Source organism: Cygnus olor, chromosome 7 (assembly GCF_009769625.2).
Source record: "Cygnus olor isolate bCygOlo1 chromosome 7, bCygOlo1.pri.v2, whole genome shotgun sequence".
Lineage (NCBI taxonomy): Eukaryota > Metazoa > Chordata > Aves > Anseriformes > Anatidae > Cygnus > Cygnus olor.
The window spans coordinates 26,226,758-26,253,004 of NC_049175.1; the positions used below are offsets into that span (position 1 = coordinate 26,226,758).

The 26,247-nt window shown below is 39.9% G+C and overlaps 1 pseudogene; it reads right to left on the reverse strand.

The window, feature by feature from the left end:
- Positions 1-20,047: 20,047 nt before the first annotated feature.
- LOC121073267 lies at positions 20,048-22,956 on the reverse strand (annotated as a pseudogene).
- Positions 22,957-26,247: the final 3,291 nt, after the last annotated feature.

Here is a 26,247-nt window from a genome sequence, read left to right on the forward strand (position 1 = left end):
ATGTTGTCATTGACTTCAGATAAAAATGCAGTATGTTACTAAGCAGGTGTAAGTAATTTTACCTAATTACTAAGAATGGGTTTTCCATGTATATGAAACAGCTGGGAATACTGAATAGTAAAAACAAGCAGGAAGGAGATGGATTGGAAGAATGTGGAAAGGAACACCTTTAATAGCTGATTACAGTGAGCACTCTGGGCTAACAGGGATATTGGGAATGTTAGGAAGTTTTAGAAAAAGTAGTTTCTGCAGCCTAATATTGGTAAGGTAATCAATTTTAAGAGGCACATGAAATACTGGAGTAGCATCTTCAGTGGTTTTGTAAATCTTTAAGTATATAAAAATTCATTAAAGACAGATGAGGCATGGCAAGTCCTATGGTCTTACACTGCATACACTGTTTCGTAGAGGAAGACTAAACTGACTGTTTTCAGCACACAGTAGTTAAGCTTTTTTTTTTTTTTTTTTTTAATAGTAATTTATTTTCCCACAGCTGAGCTGGAAACACAGCAAAAGAGCTTGTCTAGTTCTTGTCAGTCTTCCCAGAGTCAGCAATTGAGGAAAACTGTATAAAGAAGGCCAGAAGAAGGGAAATCTGGGCTGTTTACACTCCTAATGATTGTACCAGCTAGGACCAGTCACACTATCCCCCTCTGACTTCATATTTTGCTCCACTGAAGATAAACATCTAATCTAAAGCAATTAGTCTGTGGAAGATGCAGCAGTGCACAAGGGAAAGAGCCAGTTAAAAGCTTCTCAGTAGTGGAGACAACATTAAATTTTGTTGCCAACACCCTTAAGAGGCTGGGACCAGACTACTACAGGAAAGGTAAAATAAAATGCAAGAGACAGAATTAGGGTAGCTAGCTAGTGAGAGAGCATAGAATATCATGCTTAATTGATTAATTAATGTTTGCTGCTCTTGCCAGCAAGGTAGAGGCAATCAGGGGACACAACTTGGGTTGCTGTAAGGTACAGAAGCAGAAGCTGCCACCCCACAGACCTCACCACCTCCCTTGACACTAGCAGAAACCAGCATAGCTCTCAAGGGCTTTGGCAGGGAGGGAGTAACAATTTTGCTGTGCCCAGCCAGTCTAGATAGATTGCTACCTTCTTTTTCTAGATAAGGGTTGTTATACAAAACACAGTAACAGATCAATGTGATATGGTTCTCTTCAGTCCACCAGGGTTAATCATAAGTTTATGTGGCAATTATTATTCACATGCATTAGTTTTGGGCGGTGTTTTGGTTTAACCCAGCAGACAACTAAACACCACACAGTTGTTGGCTCACCACCCCTCCCATGCATGCCCAGAGTGTGATGGGGGATAAAATTGAAAAGAAAAGTACAAGAACTTGTGGGATGAGATAAGGACAGTTTAATAAGAAAGGAAAAAAAAGAAAAGGGGGGGAGAGAGGAACAAAAATAATGAAACCCAAAGCAAGTGATGCACAAAGCAATTGCTCCCCAGCAGCCAACCAATGCCCAGCCAGTCCCCAAGCTATGCTGGCCCCCTGACCAACTTCCCCCAGTTTTATTGTCCAGCATGACACTACATGGCATAGAACATCCCTTTGGTCAGTCTGGGTTAGCTGTGCTAGCTGTGTTCCTTCCAAGTTCCTGGTGCACCCCAAGCCTGTTCTCTGGCAGGGCTCTTTCCCAGCTGAAACCAGGACAGGTGGCCTGTCTTGAACACAAAGGACCAAAGATGTGTAGCCATTAGACAGGAACCAGGTAAGGTTTATACCAAGAGGTTAGGCAATTGTGATACTCTCCTACAGAAGATTGCAGCTATACACACTTTTGGCCTTAGGACATCATTCTGTTCTCTTTGGCTTTCTCCTGTAAGGCACTCTGGTTAATTGTCAACCCCTTAGTGCTGTTGAAGCATTCAGTAAATAGCATCTGCCTTTCTAAAATCAGGCAAACATTCACTTCGTGCATGGGCTGATTGTTGCTTTGACACTAGATGCGGTTTAGTACCTCACTCTGTCCTGGCTCAGATGCCCAGCAGCTCTTCTGTACCCATGACCCCTGTGGATGAAAGGTTTTGGGAGCACAAGACTCACCTCATTTGTCTAACATATTGGCATGCAAAGGGTGTGTTTCTAAAAGGTCAAGGGCAAAAGCATGTTGATACAAACGAGTGGACATTATCTTGCCTGTGTGATGCAGTGCTGTCAGCAGCACTAGAGATATGTGCTGAGGAGAGGGGTATCTAAGCTATAATCTAGTGTATCTCAGCTAAGACAGGTGATGCATTGTTCTTTGAGCAGCAGTGCGGCGGGACCCATCCTTCATGCCCTGCAGTACCTGAGAATCATTTCAGTGGTTTATGGCAGCTAGTAGAAGCCAAGATTTGGAGGGGGAAATAGGAATCAGCCTGAAAAACAGTTTGGTTTTATAAGGGGGGAGGGAGAAATAATAAATATGACAGATGTGCTGTGTATCTCCAATTTAGGACATGGATGAGTCGGTGTGGTTTAGAAAACCACTGGTCTACAGCTAGAATCTGAATTTCCCCCTTCGCCTGAAGCACAATAACTGATCATGTATGCGTGCTCTGTTTTTTGTACTGCAGAGTAACCTGGGACAGCATGCTGCAGCTGCTTTACTCCATGCAGCTGCAGACAAAAAGCTACATGCATAGTGTCAGTTTCTCCTTTCCCCCTGAAAAAGCATTGATTTTGAAACTGCTTTGTTACGATAGCATAAGGTTCCCTGAGCTTGCTCTCTGGATATATCCTAAGCCCCATTCAAAAGGACCATGAAACACTCAGGAAGCTTTATCATGGGCCTGATTATACCTCAGAGCAAAAGCTATGGGCAAGGACCTGCCAGGAATACTCCAGACAGCTGACCACATTACATTCATGTTTATTCCCTTTTTTAAAGTTTTCATTTTTATTTTTTTTTAATGGCTAGACCATTAGTAATGTGACCCCAATGAAAAGAAAGCTTTGGAATATTCTGGAAAACAGCTTTCTCTGAGGTAGATGACCTGACCTGCATTGTGGCATGTAGTGTTGCTACATCAGGTTAGGAGCGTCTGAAGAAGGATCTTGTAGCCCTTAGACACAGCAAGAAAAACAATAGAATAGCCAAGGAACACTTGAATGTGGGGTATCAGAAAGCGGGAGCCAACTATTCTCCACTGTCTTCATGTATGGCCATAAAATCATACATAAATGTATCATCAACATCTCCTAATATCCTACTAGCCCATTGCAACAGAAGAAGAAAAAGTAGAAACAGGTGCTGATTCACATCAGGATGGAGTTCAGCTTTAATATAAATAAAGTCATACAAGATCAGAAGCTGTCCTGAACTAAAGCAGGGGGTGAAAAGCAGGCAAAGTAGGTAGCCCCAGGAAGAAGAAAGAGAGAATTTTCTCAGGGAAAATAAATGCCAGTGTCCCAGACAGGGACAATAGTTTCTCATTCAAACTAAATTTATGCCCCTGTTTATGGAGTGCCTGTGGAAGGTTCTTACAGGTTTAATGGGATATGCAGTGAACGGGAACATCATCAGTACAGAAAATGTCAAAGCCATCTGATGACATACAAGGTTAAAATATAAGAAGTATTCTGAAAATGTCTTTTTCTTTGGGGGGGGGGGGGGTGGGTGGAATTCTTCTTACTAGCAGTGGACACAGCTGTCAGGCCTATACAAACTTTCTGACTCCTGTTCTTAAACCTTGGAAAAGTGTTATCTGCTTTTTACCTGACTTCACTTTACCTCCTCCTAATCGCAACATCACTGAATTTAACTGAGGTACGTCTCAAATTTTCAACTCAGTCTGATGCTCTTCTCCAGCTGAAAACAGATGGCTATACTACAGAAAAAATAATGGCTTGAATAAATAAAATTAAATTAAAATAAAATAAGATAAAATAAGGTAAAATAAAATAAAATACAATACAATAAAATAAAATTTTATTAAATTAAATTAAATTAAATAATGAATAAAAATAAATAGCTTGAAGGAGAGAGACCTCATTTCTCTGGGAGAAAGTACTGGATCCAGCACGGATAAATGACTGTGGATGGCAAATATAGGCAATTTACCTTAATGCGTTACTAATCAGGAGGGGACAGGGAAACGTGGTGACTTTGGTGACATTGTCTGCAGGGGTTTCTGGAGAAGAATGAATGAATTGAAAGGAGAAAGAGATTCCTGCCAGCTGGCCAAACTTTGCGCCCATTTAAGGAACAATTGAGTTGAACAATGCAGGATGTCTCCAGCATTTCATCACTACCTTTTAGGAGTAAATTGGGCTCTGTAAGAGTTTTTTTTTGGCTTCTTTACACAGTGTTTTAGACTTACAACTTCCAAAGAGGCTCACTTTACCCTGTTAACATCAACCAAAATATAGCATCATCCTCCTTCAGAGCTTTCCCCTCTCTCTCAAGAAAGCATCTGCCTTCACTGAACTCTCTTTTTCCCTCTTGAGGTCTTTTAAAACTTCAAGCCTCAAATTGAATCTCTTGCTCTTTCCATTCCAGGCACTTTCCTGTTGGAGGTACCCAATTACATTAGCTAGAAGTACAAGTTGTCCTCTTGGATCTTTAATGGAGACGCACACCCTGTCGCAGAGAGGTCTCATGCTGACCACACAGAGCAGCGTGGATCCCCGTGGGCAGTGAGATACATAAAATAAGGCTGCTGGATTCCTGTGATGACTGGTAGCTCGGCTCACTTGGCATTCAGAGAACTGTCGGGCCTGCTACTCTTCTCAGAATTGCTGGGCCTGCTTCCTCTTCTCAGCCTGACTCTCGCAACCTCCTCTCTCTCAGCCCTCTCTGGAGTTGCTAAGCAACCTCCCACCAGCAGCAGCTGAACAAGAGCTGCCAAATTCTTTTTTTTTTTTTTTGGTCTTAAAGTAGCAATGTTTCCTACGCAAATAAAATAGAATAATTGGGCATTAATTATTAGTTCGACATCAAAATGAGAACAGATTTCCCTTACCCTCCTCATTCCCTCATTTGGACTCCTGCATAATTTCTGAGGATTCAGGTGAGGGCTGCACCTGAATAAGAGGAATGAAGTAAAGTTTGAAGCTGGTTCTGTTTTTCACATTTGCAGCTGGTTTGGAAACGCGGGCACCAGCAGGGTCTCCCACACTGTTGAAAAGAGCATATGGCAAACTGCAAGAAATTGAAGCCAGTTATGCACGGGGTATGTCTGTGGTATGTAAGTACGTGTATGTATTTGCCACAGGCAGGAAAATTATATACATTTAAAAGTGAAAGAAAACATAGATTTACCATATATCTTCAATATATTTCTCATAGCGCTTGGCACATCTAGCCTGTGCCAACTGTGTTTCTTCTGAACCGACCTTATTAGGTATCAGAAATAATCCTCCAGCAGGGTCATTGAGATCTGAAATCCCTCAGCATGAAGTAATCTGTCCTCCACACACAATACATGTTTATACATTCATACACATATATACAAGGAACTAAGGGTCAAACACATGTACAAGGTGGGACTACCTAGCTGCCACAGCTGTACAATCAGATCTGAGCTTGCCTGTTTGAATAATGGGTCTCAGGTTGGAGAGGATGACGACCTACATCCACTTTATTCAAAATACTGATCAAGTCTCTAAATCTTGCTGGACTTCTCAACTTTATCTGGCCCTGGAGTGTTATTTATTTATTTATTTTTAAGATTTTATATAAAATGACATCATGGCTATGATTTATATAGTATGTAACTGTGTCTTTAACCAGGATTTAGCGTTCAACATAGATATATCCTATGTATTACATACCACAGGGAATGAGAGAGATGAAAAGCATTGCAATAGTATCTGATTCCCACCTTAACAGAAAATTTATTAATTTGCAATGCTCTTATCCTAGGAAGTAACCTAGATCCCAGAATCCAGACAAAGGTGAAAGAAACTAAGAGACCAGGTTGTTGTTTCCTGATTTTAAACTCTTGATAGCTGAAACTGGGTTCTCAGACATCTGCTATTTTAGATATTTAGTCTAATTGACTGCTGAACCAGTGACTACTTCCGCTTGAGATAAGATGTCCTGGTAATTTCTTCAGCTCTGTTTCTTCAGACAGTGGTCTTTCAGGACTTCCCTGCCCACATGTGGTATTTCAGCAAGTTGCTTGGCCTGGTGATCTACAAGGTAGCCATGTGGACAGAAGGCAGGAGGTACAACCCTATGCTTGGCAAGCTGAGCATGTGACTACAGATTTTCAGAGAAAGAGAGACATAGCCATTACCTATTTCGCTTGAGATCTGGTTGATATCTTTCTGAGTGTACAGTAAACTGAAGCCTTAATCTTTGCATGACCTGAATCCCTTAGGAAAGAAGAAATCAAAGTATATTCAACTAAAACCATCATATCTCAAGTAGGACTTGATAGAACTGTCTGAAAAAATGAACAAATGGATTCACTAGCATGTTTGTGAACTAACATCTCAAATGTTATTTGTTATTACCTTATGGGAGCACAGTCTTTTCTTACTGGCTGTATTTAAATTACTGATGGGTAATAATGGAAATACATGCTCATGATTCCCAGGCTTCATGAATTTACCTCAGGTTTGCATTCACTATTCATTACGTGTCCATTAATGGCTTCTGTGGAAAAAATAATACAAAAGTCATGGAAAAGAAGTAAAGCCTTTGGGGCCAACCATACTCCAGTCATAATTATGGGAAACAAATAAATAACAAATGAGATCATTATTCAAGCACAGATAAGTGAGTGAGAGAGAAGGAGGAGTTTTTGAATGATTTACAAAACTGGAGGGAAAAGAGATATAGATTTTCTAGTTTGATTTATCTGTTTTAATCAGATTTATTAATAGTGCATGATAATGAGGTGGTGTTACTTTTTTTGAGCACAGAACATGTATTTCTTATGATGAGGAATAGTCATTAGAGAAAATCTTGCTGAAAAATAAGCCTCCTTATCTTTCCACTCCTTACATGTGCAGTGGCTTATACAATTTTCAAGCTAAACATATAAGAAGTTCAGATAATGATAGAGCAGGTGTTCCTTGGGAGGACTAAATTATGGGAGTCAATAAACAATTACAGGGTAGCATCTGGATGATTGAAAGAATGTTAGCAGCACTAATAGTTATAGAAAATAATGATTCTTCTGTTCCATGTTTAGGTCTTTTAATGTCCAAGATAGAGGCTTACAGATCTCACAGATTTCTGCATTTTAAATTTCATAAATAGGGCTATTCTTGCATTATACTGATGTTGTCTTAGACTCTTTCTGATAAGATCCAGTATCATTTACTATTGGAATTCCACACTAGGACAATAGGGAAGAGAGATGAACTTCATGACAGAAAGTGGAATACTACACACTGATTTCAGCAATGTTTGAATGATGCTGTCATGGCTTAAACCAGAGGTGAAGCTCAAGTCTGATTCTGAACCACTCCGTATCCTTCCATCACTAACATTAATGTATTAATCTATTATAATTCAATAAGTGTTTGTGCAGCAGGTAAAAGAAGTAGTCCCAATGCTGGACATGAGTGTAAAGAATTGAACTCCTCAGAATGTCAAAACTCAAGAGAATAATGCTTCAGAAGTAGACAGCACCATATAAGTTCTTTCTGTGGCAGAGTATATTTGGCCTTTGTGCTTGTGGTTACCTTATCACATTATCTATGAAGATACAAACAACCTTTAAGGAAGGCTGTTAAAGGCAGAGAGTACAAGAAATCACTTTGAATGTCAACTCCCAATGACAGTGAGAGAAGAAAACCTGGGAATCATGGTACCTCAAGAGAGGTAATAGTGAGAAATCAAGATAATTAACAAAAATAGCTGAAATTGCTTAAGCGGAGTGGTGGTAATTGAAATCTAGACATATTCATGGAGGGTCATAGCAAAAAAGCAGACTTTTCTTAGCAGAATGGAAAATAATCTGTAATATGCAATGCTACACAATTTAGAATGCTAATGAAAAAGGAATCTGAAACTTATGATTGAATCCTGTACTTTGGCCACAGGAGAAATGAGCTCCCTGGACTCTTTCATTTTTGCAACCTCTAGAGTATCTTTCTGTCATCCAGGATATGAGAACAGATTCTTCAAAATGTAAGTCTGGGTGTGCAGTGCTCCCTGTGTATGAATTAAAATAGACTGACTGATAGAAGTGATTTAGCAAGCAGTTGATAGGCTTTGCTTTTCAGAGCTTGTTCTTGACAAAATATACCAAAACCAAGAAAAAGGTGTAAAAGCAGCTAGAAATGAGGCTTCTCTCCTGGCAAGATACACTTGGTTCTACAGAATTCTTCCCCAATATTCGGAAGTGACAAAGAATGTCAATATTTTCCAGTACTGATAGGTAAATCACCACTCTACATCATAACATTATGCTTTTTCCTGTGACATTTGTCCATGTCCCCCTACACAACATGAAAACTACGCCCTCAGTGCCATGCCAAGATTCTCCTTTGATATATAAAGACCTCTGGGGCACTTTAACTTTCTTCATGATATACATCATGCCAAAACTTCTGTCATATTGTAGCTAGACAGCCTTGGTTGCTCAGTTGCTTTCAGTCATTTCTGAAAGGCCAATGTTCAGCATATGGTTGCTAGTGAAAGGTGTTAAATTTGGTTGCTCCTTGGCAGAGTCTTCTAACTTTAAGTGAAAGTGAAATCAGGGGGTGTGCAATATATTCACCTTCTGATGACTTCAGATGGAAAAGGTTTATTTAATCAGGATTCTTATATGACCCGTTTCCCACTTGGTAGTAACTTATTAAATAAATTCTGTGGTGGAAAAAAAGAAATACTGTCCTCCAAAATGTCACTTTCCCTCCAAAAAACTCTGCCTTGAACAGAGGGGTGCCCTTTTATGTTGCAGCTACTTCAATTTGATTTTGTTTGTTGCTGATTCTGGTTGCCTCCGTATCAAGTGATTGAATACAAAATGTTTGGAAGGTTTGAAATTGGCTTCTTGCTAATATCTTTGACAAGGATTTTGTTATGTCAATGGACATACTGTGGGAGTTTGGATATCACCAAGCAAGACTATATTTGTAACCACCCTGAGATGGAAGCAGTATAGGTAATTGCTGCAAAAGCTCATCACCAGGATTGTTTTTCAGGGTCAAAACATTTATCTTTGGTTTTACACGTTGGAAGGAGGCTGGATATAGGATGTGTTCAAAGGGAAGTCTAGGCACCAGGGGCTTGGTTATGGGAGCACTTCCACATTATGTAGACACCAGACATCCTTTGGACCACCCACTGAAACAGTTAGTGCCTTTTGCTGGTGACAAAGTCTGAAGACCTCATCAAGTCAAGTTAAAGCCTGATAGCTTGTAGTCAACAAAGACATGGATGAAAACAAGGACATCCTTCAAGTTCATGGACATACCAATACTCCCCACTGAAACAAGAATTGATAAAGAGGCTTCAGCCCTAGTACAGAAAGCAACAGGTTTTGCTGACATCAGTCAGGTTAGTCTGAAGCAGCTTTTATGAAGCTAAAGGCACTGTATCGCATTACAACAGTGAGAGAGGTGGAAAGGCTCTGCATAGGAAAAAAGTAAATACTGCTGAGGCACAGACTGACTTTCAAGGTTAATTGGACATTTCATTTTAGCTGCTGTCACAATAGATCAGTCATGTCACACTGTAATCAAAACTAACACCTTCCAGTAGGCTTGTTAACTATTCTAACATAGGAGGCAATTGTTTCAGTAATAATGGCACAGGTAAGGAATATTCCTTTGTGTATTACAGACATTTATAGCTGCAGCACCACCTGTCCCCTGGAACGGTGATCTGTACTGTTTTGTGAAAAAAAATCTGATTTTTTATTTTTGACTTGTTTGTAACAGCAACGTAGAAGTCCAGCTGAATCAGAGTGATTCATGAAAAAAGGTCAAAAATAAAGAGCTGTTTTGTCCAGATGATGACAATAAGAAACCTTAAAAATAAAGCCAAAGCCTGCAAGAGAGTGTGACTATATTTTTAAATTGAAATATCTCATACGCAGTTATATAGAAAGATAATCCCAACAAGTTCTAATACTGAATAGAAGACCTGAAGATAAAACAATCTAACTCCAAAGGTCTGTCTTCAAGTAGGACTGACACCAAGTTTCACCCACAACCATATTATAGAAAAGAGGTTCATATGTTGGACCGAGTGGTACAACAGAAAAGAAGGAAAACTGCATTCATTTTAGCACCTCCTCTGTGTAACTCTGCCCAGGAGTACATGCCAGGGAAGGTCTCTTGATAAGGGATTCCCTTGGGATATCCGTATATACTGTAAAATGGAGGCACACCATTACCTATGCTGTATTGTCTTTTTTTTTTTTTTTTCTTTTTTTTTTCAAGATACACTCCTATAGAGGATGAAGCCTATCAGGGAAACTTGGCCCACAGACTAGGGAAACAACCAAACAACAGTTTCCAGGAGGTCCTGTAGCAATGCATTACAACTGAAAGAGATCTGAGTTTGTCCAAAGATGCTTTATTTTCTTGATGAAAAACTACCAAAAGCAGGAGCTCTTCATAAATACTGGTTTACTCATGATCCCATTTTCAATTCAAAATATTGTATTGACAGACGTACATGACCATCAGCTATATGATTTCATATGTATGAAATATAAAAATATTTCAAGAGATGTGAGGGCAATAGTAAGAGAATTACTGTAGTGAAGTGGAAATACTGTCTGCACAAAACAAAAATAGCAGAGGGGAAGTATATCATAGAAAGAGAAGCGGTTGGTTGACTAAGACTAAGAAAGAAAGGGCCAGGATAAAAATAGGAAGTCCTGATCTGAATTCAACAAGACTGCATAGCTACATGTCAATGACACAGGAATAAATATGTTTTACATGCTGGTACCTGCAGGGCTGAGGACTGCTTTAGCCCCCTTCATAACTCCATGCCTGAAAGCAGAAAACAAAGAGTTTCAAAGCAGTTTTTTTCTCCAACCCCATGATTCAGGAGTTCTGAACATCAGCTTGTTCTTCCTTCCCTCAGGCTGTTTTCTCTGGCAGTTGCTCAGCTTTTCCATTAAGATTTGTGCATTATTGCACAGGCTGCTGATAAGTTGTTGCATACATGGCCAGCTTTGCCAGCTACTGCTTGAACCTGCTGGCAGTTTCCTGGTAGGTAGGAATTAATTCTCCAAAGGAGGCAAAAATCTGTGTTTTATAAATACAACTTTCACTACACAGTCTGCAAGAATCTTAAGCCAAAAAGAGATTTTTCCTCCTCTTTCTTCTGTACAAACTCATTCTCCAGATTTTTTACTTTCTTCACTCTTAGTAGGTGCTTTTCTCAACATAGCTCAGGCTGCCCTATCTGGAAAAGTTCAGACTGCTTCACCAACAGTTTTCTTGATAGTTATAAGTCAGCCCAGATTCTTTTACTGGATCAGAAACATCAAGTTTCTCTGAGCATAAGATGGTAAAACTTCTTTAGAGAAAAGTAGGAAGAGGTCTCCTTGACCACACACAGGGAAGGGGCAGAGACCCAGAAGCAAACCATGAGCAACTCAACTCAGAGCCACCAGCTCTGTCTTGCACATGAGTCTAGTGCCTTGTTGCAAAACCCCTCATAAATGAACCTCCTAAAAGCTAGCTACTGCCTTCCGTTGTCAGAAACATAGCACTACTGACCTGGGAGACGACAAAATGCCATCTGAGCCTTGAGCTGGGCAGTGGCCACCTCCAATGCACATGACTCTAAAATAGTACATCTTTGTTGACCTATGCCAGACTGGTTGGAAATTTCATAACTAAGAACACTCCCAAACTCATCATTTCTAATTCCCTTTTCAAGTACAGACTGTGAAAAAAGACATTCACCCTCCAAGTGAGCCTTTAAGGAAAACTAAACAGAGCAATCTGGGCAGGCATCATTCTCTAATCAGCAATCAAAACTCTCTATGAAGCTCTAGAGGATCTGATTAAAAGCAGATGTTTGTAATCTCAATGCATGAAAAGATATAGCTGCCAGAAGAGAAAGTTTCATGAAGAACCCTTGACTCTGTAGTAGACCTTCATACAGGGTTAATAGATTTGGACAGGCAGTAACCTGTGGCTTTATACTGCTTTTTATTAATCACAGGAATTGCGTGTTGCACTGCTGGATGAGCAGAAAGAATTTGTTAAAGTGCAGCCCTCCCGAGCTGCATGGCTCTAGATTTGAAACACAGCTTTGCAGTCACTTTGAGAGATTTAGGAAGCACTTGTCTTCCAGACATCCATGAGGTTGCAAGCTGCTCTTTGTCAGTTATAGTATGTCCTTGAAAGCATGAGGAACAGAAAAGAAGGAGTCTGCCAAGCAAACACTTTGAAAATAAAGCATGACGAGGTGGAGGACAGTTTTTTTCTTCTTAACTGGTGATGCCTGTGGGTTTCTGCCCACTAAAGGGCTGTGAGGGGCATATTCATTTCAGACCCTTCTGGCATGGAAATGACAGCGAAGTCTCCAAAGGTAATTAAAATTTATTTTCAGCTACTGTAAAACAAAACACACAGGGAATGCCTTAATTGGCAGCATTGTGGAACAGAATGTTTATATTTACAAAAGAAAAGAGCAACCCACCAACATTGGTAATGGAAGGAGGTTCAAAAAGCATTAATAGGGAAAAATCATGCTCTGAGACTCCCCAGTTGGAAACTTTCCTCAGCAGCTTAATGTGGTGATTTTCAGCTTCTTTTGAACTCCTAAGTCCTAACAAAGCCCTCTAGAATTGAGGATCCAATGTAGAAATTTCTTCATAGGTCATATGTGGATGTGAAATATAAAACAACATTTCTTCAGGTGTGTAACAGGAGTGTTTCAGAAGAAACTGCATATCACAAACAGTTCACAGACCAAAGAACACTAATCTTGCATTTGGATGAACTATTTATCTATTTCCATATCAAAAGGCCATCTGAACATGTCAGCAACATGTTTATCCTCACAATGTTCCTATAGGGCAAAATGATTCTTCAGCTCGTGTTTTGGGCTGCTTGTTTTTGACAACGGGGAATCACTTCCTGTCTTGAATATACCATACTGGTCACTAAAATGTCTTTGTCCAAATTGCTTCACTATTAAGAGTTAATACCATGATGTAGTTAAGAATTTTTCCTGAAATGATTTTGTTCATTGTAAAAAGCAGCTCTGTTAAAACTGTACTTTTTGTCAGAAAAGAGTTAGTTTGGATGAATTTCTAAGCTAAAAATGAGCCAGTCTTGTCCAAAAATTGCTTTGACATTCATAAAAGGAAGAAAAAAGTGTTCCAATTTGAAGTGGCTTTGTATTTAAACATTAAGCTAATTTTAGTTTTTTTTTTTTTTTTTTTAAGTCAACATCTAAATTAATATTTATGATTTTTCAGTATGAGCCTTTTCAGTGGGCCCTGAGAAAACACATTTAAACATGACCAGTTCAGGAGAAGTTTTTAGGCCTGCATGTTTCAGGCTTAAGTTGGAATTTTTAAAATAGCATCTTGACTCTTTATTTTTTTCAGAGATGAAATTCCGTTTTCTTGACTCAATTTTCCATACCTTGTTCACCTGGGAGATGATTCAATAAAAATCACATTAACAAACAATCAAAAAAAACCACCCTTTACTATTACAATTTTTTTCTGATGATCTATGCAGAGTTTTCTAAATTGCCTCCACACAACGCAGACTCAAAGACATGCAAAACTGAGAATAATTTTATATTTTCAAATAAGTATTTAAATCCCAGCTAATGACATTTCTTTTTCAAGGTAAAATATACTTCAGGAAACCTTGAAGGAAAAACAATGGTCTCAATGATAAACTGCTTTGTGCACCATAGAGTCCAAACTTACAAGTAATCTTAGACATTTTTTTTAAATCAATTAGACATGTATCTATTTACTTTTGGGGTTTTATATGTTCATCAAAGACAACAAGGATTCAAAAAAGTGTATAGGAAAGCTGTCCTTTTACTTAAGGGTAAGAAATCCCTAGAAATACTATTTACATGCAATAACACCCGAAAGAAAGCTTCCTTGAAGCTGGAAAGTGGCTGTTAAATGAAAATGTACAGTGATCCAGAACATGTCTTAGTTGAAGGAAAAGCACACACTTTTTCCCAATTTAAGCAATGAGGAGAATTTAAGGAAGGCACTGGAAGTAAGCCCAAGCTAACTTTATTAATGATTAAGTGATAATAATTCAAAATAAATTCTAGTTTGCATAATTTAGGCATGTAATTTATCCAATACTTTTGATACTCAGTGAACAGTTCTTCTAATCTAAGCACTTGAATTTCCCCCATCACATTAGCAGTAATAGGTGTTCCTGAAGACCTTCCAAGGTGATGTTCTCTATTGAAATAATGTCTCCAGACAGCCTTTTGGGTTGAAGATGTTTTCAACAAGCACTCCTACTAGGCAGAGTGGTTCCTGTAGTTTTGATGGTCCATGAAGATACAACTACAAAATAGCCACAACCCACATTTAGCATTCAGGGCTTTTGCAGCAAGGGCCGTCCTCAAATCACACCAGCTAGCAGAGCATTTCCTGTAGGATTTGTTGCAGCAAAAGAAAAAGTAGTTTGTTGGCTGATATTTGTCTGCTGTGCAACACAGTTCATTCACACTAACACAGACACGTACACATCCCAACTGTGTTTACACAGCAGTTAATTTCTACTTGCGGCTGCTGCTGTTTATTAGGAGGACTGAGCAATTGTTCCTAACAGTTCTCTAAAAATAAATGTGCTGCCCTTACTGGGGTTGTTAGAATTCTAAATAGTGCATTTCATGATCATTTATAATGCAACGGCCTTAATGAACAGTGCCAAATCAGTCTTAGTATTCTTGGATCACCCATTGCTCAGTTCCTCTCTATTTCCCTCAGCTTTATGGAAAGAATATCAATAAATCATTTTACACTTAGAAAACTTTTTATCCAGAACTAGCCAAAAAGATTAGCAACCTTCTCCCCAGTCTTCAAGTACTCAGCTTAGAAAATGAAACTCCAGCCATTACAGGAATGGGACCAGCTTCTGGTGTCAAGTTTGTCCATATTTATTTATTTTTGACTGTAGATATTACAGCAGAGTAGACTAGTCTGTAAAAGACCTGGGTCTGCGTCATAAACAGAACTGCAGAACAGAATTTGATCAGACATTTAGCATAAATCCTTCTTCTTGAAAAAAATTGACATGAGGTTTTTGATGACATGAATCAAAAAGTCCTTTTGAAAGGCTTCTCTAAAAGGTAATAGGCTCAAAAGCAGTGTTCCTAATAGCAGTCTTTGGACATTGACTCAGTATGGATCTGTAGGCTAAACTATCCCCAAGGCTCAACAGGAGCACTTATTTCTATAGCTAGGGACTCCATCCTAGTCCCCTATCTAGGTCTGTGATAAAGGTTACATCATTTTCAGCATATTTGATGTGAGCTTGCTTTTCACTAGAGTTAAAGCAATTGAATCCAGTGCACTGAGTTCTGCTTAAAAGGAACACTGGCTGAGAAAAATGAAAGGCTAAAAGATATTGATGAACAGTTTTGGATGGCACAGTCCTTAATAAAAATGAGTCACACCTTGGCAGCTCTCAGGGAATGACCCCACAAATAATTAAGAAATTAAACTTACTGGAAACGGATGTGGTGCACAATCATTTTTATTTTTCTTCATTCAAATTCAAGTTTCTTCGTCAACAGCAATGAAAAAAAAAAACACCCACCAACCCAGCCAACCAAACAACAACAACAAAACAAAAAACAAAAAACAAACAACAAAAACAAACTCATGGTGACACACTCAAGGAGTTTCATAGCACTCTGGACAATGATGCTTTCAATGCTTAACATTGGTTATATTGGCTTTGATCGCTCTACTCATTTGTTTGGTATGAGGCATCCACTATATTTTCCAAATTTGCTCAGACATCCAAGATGAATATCCTATTCAGATATAAGAAGAGCTTATTTTAAGGAGTTCTTAAAATACAAGCTTGTATTTTTATTTTATTTTGTTTTGTTTTGTTTTATTTTATTTTATTTTATTTTATTTATTTTATTTTATTTTTATTATTTTTTGAAGGGGAGAGTAAGTAGTTTAAAAGGTCCACAACAATTTTAAAACTAAGGTTCCATTTGACAAATAACTTCAGTACATAAAATATATATATACATATATATAAAATATATATCTATATAATATAACATATATAATATATATTATATAATATATAATATATATTATATATAATATGTATATAATATTTATAATATATATTAAATATAATATAATATAATATAATATAATATAATATAGAATATATATGATATATATACATATATAATATATATAATATATAATATATTATATTATATATAATATAATATATAAATATATATATATTAGGAGCTGCCGCCGGTGGGGGACTCGTGTTGGAGCAGTCTTTTCCTGACAAATGGACCCCCATGGTACCGACCCATATGGAAGCAGTTCTTGAAGAGCTGCTGCCTGTGGGCAGTCCCCGCAGGATCAGTTCGGGCAGGACGGCATCCCGTGGGAGGGACCCCGCGTGGAGCAGGGGCAGAGAGTGACCATGAAGGAGCAGTGGAGACAAAGTGTCATGGACTGACTGCAGCCCCCATTCCCTATTCCCCTGAACTGCAGAGGGAGGAGGCAGAAGAAGGTGGATGAGGGAAGGTATTTTTAGTTTGTTTTTAGTTCTCACTGCTCCAGTCTGTTATTAGTAGGAAATAAATGACATTATTCTCCCTTATGCTGAGTCTGTTTTGTCTGTGATCATAGAATCATAGAATCATTAAGGTTAGCAAAGACCTCCAAGATCATCTGGTCCAACCATCCCCTTACCACCAATATCACCCACTAAACCATGTCCCTGAGCACTAAGTCCAACCTTCCCTTAAACAACCCCAGGGATGGTGACTCCACTGCCTCCCTGGGCAACCCATTCCAATGCCTAACTACTCTTTCTGAGAAGAAATTTCACCTAATTTCCAACATGAACCTCCCCTGGCACAACTTGGGCCCAAAACTGATCACAGTACTCGAGGTGTGGCCTCACCAGAGATGAGTATGGGATGATGATGATGGTGATGACAACTGATGAGCGACCTCCCTCTCCTTATCTCAGCCCATGAGCTTTTTTTCATCTTTTTTAATCCCCCAGTTCTTTTGAGGAGGGGGAGTGAGACAGTGAAATGATGGTGCTTAGCTACCCATTGCTGTGAATCCATCACAATATGCAGGAGAAGAAATGCTGAAAATTATCTGTGTCTAAACTGTATAAAACTTCAGCAGAGTAATGACATTCCACCACTTGTTGGTTTATTGTTGAAGACTATAAAAGACAAGCAAGCATAGACATAAAGCATATGATATTGATATTTGGCTTGTGGTAGTAACAGAGCAGATGAAAATGGAGGTCAGCTCAGAACATTGTTTCATGCTACCTTATTTATGTCCTATCTGTTTGCAATATATAGCTTGGTGAAATTCAGCTAACCTCCATCTGCTTATCTTAAAAACAGAAGTTCCAAAAATATCAATGAGTATGAGATATACAAATCATCATTACTGTTATACATCTGGCAATCCTAAAAATGGAAACATTAAAAAAAGCGCACAGAAATCATTTACAGCTAATAGAAGTAGGTGTAGGGGAAAAGTTCAAAAGTTCTTAATAAATGAGATCTAAAGGCATTTTTTTTTCAGACTCAAGGGGTCATAGGAAGTTTAAATAGATGCCTCTTGGTACATGTGTAAACAATCATAGAGGATTCACAACTTCCCATAACATAGAAGAGACATTCATAAACATGTGAGTTAAAATAGATACTGTAACATTGGTTAACATAATAGAGTAGTAAAACTGTTTAAAAATAAACAGCAGCAGACAACCAGGAGCAGATAACATTTCACAAGTGATGGAAAAAATAAAAGTTTGTCTGCAAATCTTTGCAGATCGCACAACAGCCTCCAGAGCTGTCACCCCTTCCATTCATCCTGCTATCACAGCCTTTTCAGTTTTTCATATTAATTTTTATATTCTCATTAAATATTTCTTCCTTAGTTTTATAGTCTCATATATAAATACAGACTTTTCTTAGTAGTTTCTGATTCCATTAAACATGGGGTATTTTCTTCTCTTTAATCTTGTCAGATACAGACATTTAGAAGTCAAGGAAGTGGTGGACAATAGTTGGAGCCAAATTTTGGCCTCGGGTGTAGCAATGACTTCTGGAATAAAGAACAAGACTCCAAAGCATTAGTAAGACACCTGGAAGAAAACATCTATATCCCCCTTTGCACACCTCCACACCCTTTAGAGAGGCAAGCAGCTGCCTACCTGGGCAGCCTGCTCTAAGGAACCTGCTTTGGCAGGGGGGTTGGACCCAATGATCTCTCGAGGTCCCTTCCAACCCCTACAATTCTGTGATTCTGTGATTCTGTGAAGCACAATAGTAAAATTATATAAGGAGTAAATCCATCATTCCTCATGAACCACTCTGGAAACAATACTAATTCAGTTGAATGAGGCAGAAAAGTCTTGGGAGGTAACTGAGCTAAGGTAGCTGTAAGAAAAGTTGAGCATGAAATACAGTGGCATAAAGAACTGCAAAGAGTAATTACTGGAAGGGGAACTCAATTAGCTGGAACAAACAACTGATTGTGCAATTAAGGAAAACCCTGTAAATCATTACAAACCTCTTGTCATACATCTTTTCTCCACAGTTCTGCTGTAGTGGCCCTGCTCTATCAGCTAAAGAGTTAGGGCTAAGCTGCAATCATGTTTTCATTGCTGTGTTATGAACCACTAATGATGATGGCTTGTATACTTTTCCTAATTACCTTGAACAATACACCTCTCTATCCCTCCATTTTACAAAGGTTTTGTTGTGTGAGAAAGTGCAGGAAATCATGCAGAATGATACTTCTGTTCATATACCACATTCACGTTTACATGTTTGCATTTGTACCTTTCATACAAAAGACCAGTTAGAGGAAGAGAAGCACAAAGTCCCTTTTTTATCAGATCATTTAACCAGGACGTGGCAAATGGTTATATTTTGAGTTTCAAATCCACTCAGACATCATTGGGTGGAAAACCAGATATGCACGTCATTGATTACAAGGTTTGTTTCTATTTAGAAGCGATAGGAAAGGAAAGAACAAAAAATCTCCTTTCAGTGTTATTCAAAAAGAGAATAATAGAGAAAAAAGAGATCAGTAGAACAAAGCAGAATAGTGAGAATGTGTAAGAAGGAGAGAACATACAAACTAAGTTGGCAGGACTGTCTGGAGATAAGATTGCTTGAAATTTCACCTTTATGAGTTTGCTTGCAATTGTTTTGCTAACCCTTTGTGATGAAATTTTTGTGCTGGGCTGTTCCTCTGGCTGAGGATATTGTGTTGTTTTTTTTTAGTCTCTAAAATTTCAGCAAAACTGATTACACTGTTTATGAGACTTAGGTAAGAGAGGGAAATAAAGTGTTTGTACTGCATTTTTTCATAGCCTTTCAAAGTACCTGAAAAGTGTTCATTTAAAATAAAATCCTGCCATTGTTCCTCTGTGAATTTCCTATTTTTTTTTGGTTTCTTTCTTTCTCTCTCTCTTTTTTTTTTCCTTTCAATTGTTATACTTCATGAGAACTAGGTGGTGTTAGTGTTTTTTTTTTTTTTTTTTTTTTTTTTTTTTTTTGTCTTGTCTTGGTTTGTTTTTCCTTTTTATACCAAGAGAACTTTGTTACAAAGGCAGCATCTATTTACTCAGGAACAGCACACCCTCACTGAGGTTGGGCCATCACTGTGATCTGGAAAAATAAATCCTTTTCCCCAACCTCCTTTCTGCCATACTGAGATGAATAAGCAACTCTATTCTAAAAGTGCAGCCACTGATATGTCCTCAAGCACTGATCAGTACTAGTGAGAGATGCCATAGTGATTGTACTGAAAAAATTCAATTTTTTCACCCACTGAATAGTAGAGACAGCTGTTTCTCACACTGCCCCTTGCTAAATCATTGTAAACCATGCTGGCAGAAATAATCTCTAAGGGAAATTTGCTTTCAGTAGCACCTTGGTCCTTGGCCTGGGTTTAGAGAAGCTGTTAATGGGGCTGATGGCTAGTGACAATTCTGGTGACAGTGCTTATGGTAGAAACATCTGTCTGGGTGCTCTGAACTGGATGCAGACCTACCAAGTGGACTGTACAAATGGCTTTGTATTTCAGAGACTGCAGGATTGTTTATCTTCATTAATCCACTGTTCCTAAAACTAATAATTAATGGCAACTAGTCTGGAAATGGCTGTGCAGGAAAGGAAGTACTGAAGGAATAAACAGTTTTTGTCCAATCTGTACAGAGAGCGTTTTTCATCATTTCTATCCAGTATTCATTCTTAATGAAACATCTGAACATGGTGAAGGCAGCAAGGGGCTGGTCCGTGGGCACCATGTGGCCGGCTCCCTTGACAGTGAGGAAGGCAATGTTAGTGAATTCTTTCACAAAGCCTCCGATCTGCTTCTTGCCTCCTTCGGTGAAGAGCCAGGGCCGGCGAGACACCTACACCTTCTGGCACAGGGAGTTCACAAACCATTCATCCCCAAGGAAGTTGCAGGCCATGTCGACATCCCCATTGTACACCAGGATCCAGTATTTCATGGCTCTGAGCAGCTTCAGGTACTGGTCATTCATCTGCATGTACAGGCGCTTTTAGCTGCGGTTCACTCCAGGGCATCAGGGAAGATGTGAAGAGCCTTCCTCACCTCCAGGGAATTCAGATGCATGGTAGGTACTGTGGAGTTGGTGCATGGCAGGTCCATCTGGACCTTCTTCCAGGCTACAGGCATCCAGAACAGGTTCCGTGGCCAAAAGAACCTCATCGGCATACGGATGAAGGAGTTTCCCAGGTTGTGTGTGATGAGATAGTCACCTTCACACCTCATGCTTCCAGGGACACCGCCAGCACACGGGGCGTAGAGATTGTAGATGTTGAGGCCAGACTCCTCTACAGTCTGAATCATCTCCTCCATCTTGAGTGTGCAGTTAAGGTTGGGGTTGTCATGGAAGTTCCAATTCCCCTGGGAGCAGCAGAAGGCCTGTAAGCCCTTCCACAGCTGGGTCCCCAGCAGGCTCTGGTACCAGGCAAAGTAAACCAGTGAATTGTCGTTGATCTCACAGGAGGCGAGGCCGTTTCCCACAGCGATTCCCTTCAGGTTGAGGCTGGGGTGCTGCATCACCCACTCTGCCAGCGTGGGGATGTAAACTCCCCCGTAGCTCTCCCCCATGAGGAAGAGGTCATTCTTGAAGTACTCAGGGAAGAGCCGGAAGGTCTCCTTCTGTGCCGAGTAGTTGTTGTGAGCAACCTCTGTGTCATTCCTGGCATACTTGTCCTTGGAGCACAAGAAGCCAACGCCAGTGAGGGACTCCAGGTGGAGCGTGTTGGCAATCTTGTTCGAGGCATAGTCATTGTACTTCAGTCTGACCCACTCAGGCTGGACCAGGAAGGGGCCATGCTCCTTCAGGAAGTCCCCCATGGAGCTGCAGCCAGGGCTGCCGTTCAGGCATAGCACCAGGGGGCTGCTCTGGGGGTTGCTCTGCGCCTCCACAAACCAGTAGTGCAGGCACAGTGGTGGGCCGAGCAGTGGCGGAAGGCTGGCAGGACGCTCATCTCGTGGCCCGGCGGTACGGCCTGGCCCAGCCTCAACAGCACCGCCCACAGCAGCGCTGGCCTCACCTGCGGGACTGTGGGCAGCTGGGGACAGGCCTGGTGCTGCTCCTGGCACCACCGGCCCCAGGTCCCCGTCCCGGTCCCACCTCCCCCTTGTCCCCCATGTCCTGTCCCGTCCTACTGACCCCACTCCCAGTCCTGCAGCGGCTCCGGGCAGCACAGCGCTGCCAGCTTTCCCCACCAAAACCCCCTCCCCTCCGAACACTAGAAATACTTGTTCATTTTTACTGGGAGCCCTGTGCCCACTACCTACCTAATTACTGTTACAATACTTCATAGCCCTTTTGTAAAAGTAACTTGTTTCCAAACAAAGGAAAGCCTCTGGCATTCTTTTTTACAGAACTCTGTTCTGCAAATAGTGGCACAAAAATGGCCTCTTCTCAGGGTTGAGAAGTTTTAACCTGAAAGTAAGAAGATCCCCATATCAGCAAAAAAGCAAGGTACTGGACAGTCTTCCAGCTGGACTAGTGCAGAGAAAGACCTGCTCATTTAAAGTAATTTTGACAGGTTTAGAATGAGCTTGTACAGGGAGGCAACTTTGGGTCACAGAAGACTGGACTTGAGCCAAAAGCATTCTTCTGGATCTCAGTCTTAAATGTGATAAAGGCTGTTTTTGTGACATTTAGGAAGATGTGAATACTTTTTCTTTGTTTTTAAGATAAGCAGCATGTAGAACTTACTGAGAAAAATTATAAGTATGTAACAGCAGAAGAAGCGCAAATAAAAATTATGTAGAAAAGAGATTTTCAGTCATTCAGAGGCCTCTCTTTTCTATGTTTCTAAGGGTAACGTTGATTCACAGGCCATCAGTGCTCTGCAAAACCATGCTACCTGGCTTGCAACTGTTCAATGAATTTGTGACACCTTTCTATAGCTAAAATTTAGCGGACTATGCAAGATGTCCGCTAACAGAATGTTACTAGCAGACTATGAGAAATGTAGAGGGTTGTCAAGGGTCTGTGGTCCCAACGGCTCATAACTCAATTAAACTACCTTCATGAATATGATCATTTTCATTTTCTACTTAGGATGAACAATGGGATATGTAAAAGACACACAGGAGCAAGTGGCAAAATCAAAAAAAAAAAAAAAAACAAACAGAAAAAACAGAAAAAGAAAAAAAAAGAACCAGATTCTCCAGACTGCAGTGTTTGATAATGTATGGGAAAGCATGGCAGACACAGCTGCCACATTTTTGGAGGATAGACTTGCCTAAATATCCTCCATGAGCCATTCTGTTGATCACCATTTTTTAATTTTACTCTTTGGAAGCAGTTACAAGGAGGTTTGGGGTGGTGTAGACAGAGAAGGAACCATATTTCTTTGCTGGATAAGTTCAGATGTTCACTGAACATGCATGACACTTGAACAGGAAGGTATGTGCATGGTGGTTCCCTTCCTCAGGAGGTGGTCACCCTGCAGTGCCAGAGCTGTGTGTGGTCACCCTCAGCAGCGCTCATCCCAAGCTCCTGCCAATTGGGAACATTCCCCACTGCAGGGAGAGGGAAGCTGGGTTATTGCCTGCTAAGGTGAGCATAGTGACTCGGTTTGCAACACTACATGGATAAAGCTGATGGGCAGCTCTGGTATGAACATCTTCATGCACAGTAAGTACAAGCAATGGGATTCACTTTGGGCATTTGATACCTGATATATAGAAAACAGCAAAAGTATTCAAAACTGTCCCCTCCCATATCAAAGAAATGGTGCTCAGTTTTCAGCCATCTGAACCTCCATGATGTAAAGCCATTAGAAGTCCTTAGGGCACAAATTAGTTTTATTATGTATGTGTTAACTACCAGTCATTGGGAAGATCCAGTTAAAGTCCCCGGGCACAACCACAGCACTAATAATTGTTTTGCTGTAATACAAGGTTACATTTGATTTCCAGATGAAGATCTGGCACAGATCTGCCAAATTCAGCCTGTTACTGATTTGCTGGTGAGCACTAAACATCAGAACCTGGTCATTGGTCCTCTGCTTCTTAGGAGCAAAATGCTGAAATAGTAAGAAGCAGGAAACCTGCGTGAATGCTTTCTGTTCCAGGAGGCTATGAAACAGATGGCGTGGTTATAGCATCATTTTCCTCTGCAGTAAAGGTTTTGCTTTAATTCTGTAAGTACAGCTCATCTATCTCATACAAGGGGATCCTGGAGGCTTTGTCAGTTTTCTGTGTCTGTTTAGGGACAAGACAGAAAAGTTGTTTTCTTGCCATGGAAAATAAATGTGCTGCTGAACAGCAAAACAAGAAGAAAAAAAAAAAAGATATATTATAACCGAGGAAACAATGATTTTTCATGCAGGAGAGGAAGCAAAGCATAAAACAGGTTGTATGGTGAAGCAGGGCAGGCAGAGCCCCATCTTGTGGCAGAAAGTCCAATTCATGTTCCTCTGGCTGTGTGTGAGTCACCATGTCCCAGTGACAATGTTCTGGGACATTACTCTGTGCAGCTGGCCTTTAAATATTTAAATGTACTGGACTACAAGAAAGATGTCTGCTCTTTGCCAAGAAGCTGCTTATAAACAGCTTTCTAAATTGCGAGTCTAGACTGCACTAGCATAATCCAGAAGAGAACAGGAGGAATTGTGTAATTAACTTTTTCCCTTTACCACACACACACACCCTTTGTGCTAGGAATACAGGGGTAGTTCCAAGTTTAGAAAGGAACTAAAGTGGCTCTGAGATTTTTGGTGTTTGTTTGTGCAATCCAGGAGTTTGTTGTGGTCTGGAGGAGGAATCCAGTTCTATGCTGACTGCTGGTAGCTTTCTTGCTGAAGAGAATTTCACCAGTTCTTCCTTGCATCCACTCCGGATGTCAAAGTAACTGTTTCTCCAGGTAATTTCATATTCCCAAACAGTCACCCTACTCAGCTGGCTGCAGGTAGAGAGAAGACCATAAGTCAGTGAACAGGAATTGTTATTTCATGGTCCCAGAGCTGTAGAATTTTTTTTTTTTTTTTTTTTTTTTCTGTGCCCAGGGCACCTGTCTGTGGATTTTTCAATGTAAATACACCCCAAGCCATCTCCTCCTCATGTTGAGAAGGACAGGAGCACAGGAGCAGAGAACTTGTAACTAAGAAGGTATCTGTCGTACCTGTGGAATTGTGCAAAAGAGATTAGAGATATTCACTTTTTTTTTTTTTTTTCTTTTCCTAACAAAGATCCAGCTCTTTAAGAGATTTTGGCACATTGCATTGATTCAAACAGGAGATGAACCCTGAAATGAGAATTAGGTTCCTAAATCAAGTTCTGAAGTTTAGTGACTGGGGACTTCCCAAGCATAAAGATGGATTTGCCTGAGTATATCTGTGAAAAAGTCTGCTGTGGGTGTCCAAAAGAGACTGGAAATCACTACAAAGGTCTCTCTTGAGCCTTCTCTTGTTTTCTCATCTCAGTTAATGAGCATTTATACATGGAGAACACGACCTTTCATGTCATTTGGTTATTTTTGCATCTAACTATGAAGTAAAATGAATACAGAAAAGTTGCAAACTTGTTTTCTGTCTACTCATAAGGTTACTTGAAAGTGGGCACTTTCATTATGAAATTGGACCCAAACTTATAGATTTTCTGAGTTCATCTGGGTGTCCTTTCTTGAGAAGAACTTCCCTGAAAACAGAGCAATGAAATATCTTGCCAATTTATATTTCTAGCTGAGATGTGATTCTGTGGTGGCTCAGTTCTGCTTTGCTATCAGCTAAGGGTACAGCAAAAGGCTAATTGGAAACCTTAACCTTCCATGAAGACCTTCACTCACTGTGACTATGGCCGTGGGTTGCTGCTTACAGCCTCTGCTTCTTCATGTTCTTACGTGTTCTCTTTAAGCTGGCGTCACTGAGTTGAATGGCAACTTATTGGTGAATTGGTAAATGGGATTATGGACCTGCCATGGAAAAAGTATAATACTCTTATATTAGGATATTAGGACTTCTATTCTTAAGAAAATAGACTCAAATACTTTATGCAGAAATGTTCTATGATGAAGACAGTAGCCATCACACCCTATACACATCAGATGGATATGTATCAACCCTATTACTAATTTTTTTTCTTATTGGATGTCTCTAAAGTATGTCAGGTTCAGCTATACTACATACGTTACAAGCAAGACTTGAGGTAAGGTGTCTGGCCTAAGGAACTTCAGTGAGTGCAAGAGCAAATAAAAACAAGAAGATGAAATTCATGAGCAGAACAAGGGAAAGAATCCAGATATTTTAGCTAACAGTGTTATGCCACATACACTGGGACACACTCACTTTCCTCTCTTCTGAACTATTGTTTTTCTGCCCTAATTATTTCTTTGTTTTCCCCTATCTACAAAAGATGGTGGACCCATAAAAGAAATGACTAGAAAAAAAAAAAGTCAAAAGGAAAAGGCTGTAATTTATGATGGAACAAACTGATAAAAATACTGGAAGGCATACACCGGAAGACCATGCATCACTGGGGAATCTTTTGATTTATAGCATGATTGCTGCAGTGGAGACAGGTAGGGTTTGAGCATGCCAGAACCTTATTTACTAC